Below are 1,437 nucleotides of genomic sequence, written 5' to 3'. Positions count from 1 at the left end.
TCTCCAGAAGGCAGGCTAAAAAATCAAGAAGCCCACATCCCTAAGGTCCCTATAAAACAAGAGCACGCTGTCTGGGTTCTGGTTAATAATTTGGGCTCTGGGCAACCCCACAACCTCTCCTCATCAGAAGGACGAGAAGGAGAAATCCCCCCCAGCAAAGAAGAGATAATGAGTCTGTCGCCTCTGCCACAGAACTGATGGATATGGATATAACCAAATTATCAGAAATGGAGTTCAGAGTAACAATGGTCAAGATGATGTGTAGACTTGAAAAAAATATTAACGAAAATATTAATGAGAATATAGAATCTCTAAGGGTGGAAATGAGAGCAAATCTGGCAGAAATTAAAAATGCTGTGAATCAAATGCAGTCAAAACTAGATGCTCTGACGGCCAGGGTAAATGAGGCAGAAGAACGAATTAGTGAATTGAAGGATGGGATGGTAGAATAGAAAGTTAAAACAGAAACTTGGCTCAAAAAAAATCCAATCTCAAGAACGTAGATTATGGGAGATTACTGACTCAACGAAACGTTCCAATGTCAGAATCATCGGCATCCCCGAGGGGGTGGAGAGGTCTAGAAGAGATATTTGAACAAACTGTAGCTGAACTGTAGCAAATGAAACAAGCATTCGCATCCAAGAGGCAGAGAGGACCCCTCCCAAGGTCAACCACAACAAACCTATGCCACGTCACGTCATAGTGCAATTCGCAAATATTAGATCCAAGGATACAGTACTGAAAGCGGCCAGGGCGAAGAAATTTCTCACGTACAAAGGCAAAAATATCAGAATTACATCAGACCTGTCTACACAGACCTGGAATGAGAGGAAGGGTTGGCAGGGTATTTTTAAAGCTCTATCTGAGAAAAACATGCAGCCAAGGATCCTTTATCCAGCAAGGCTGTCATTCAGAATTGATGGAGATATGAGGACCTTCCAGGATCGCCAGACACTGACCAAATTCGTAACCATGAAACCAGCCCTACAGGAGATATTAAGGGCGGTTCTATAAAAGTAAAAAGGCCCAAAAGAGTGATACAGAACAGAAATTTACAATCTATAGAAACAAAGACTTTACAGGCAACATGACATCATTAAAATCATATCTCTCAATAATCACTCTCAATGTGAATGGCCTAAATGCTCCAATAAAACAACAGAGGGTTGCAGATTGGATAAAAACACATGACCCATCCATTTGCTGTCTACAAGAGACTCATCTTGAACCTAAAGATACATCCAGACTGAAAGTGAAGGGACGGACAACCATTTTTCATGCCAACGGACCTCAAAAGAAAGCTGGGGTAGCAATTCTCATATCAGACAGATTAGATTTTAAACTAAAGACTGTAGTTAGAGATACAGAAGGGCACTATATTATTCTTAAAGGATGTATCCAACAAGTGGATATGACAATTATAAATATCTACGCCCC

This window comes from Ursus maritimus, unplaced genomic scaffold (genome assembly GCF_017311325.1).
Source record: "Ursus maritimus isolate PB19 unplaced genomic scaffold, ASM1731132v1 scaffold_8, whole genome shotgun sequence".
Lineage (NCBI taxonomy): Eukaryota > Metazoa > Chordata > Mammalia > Carnivora > Ursidae > Ursus > Ursus maritimus.
The sequence above is the reverse complement of the archived record's forward strand: the minus strand, read 5'-3'. Positions refer to the sequence as shown.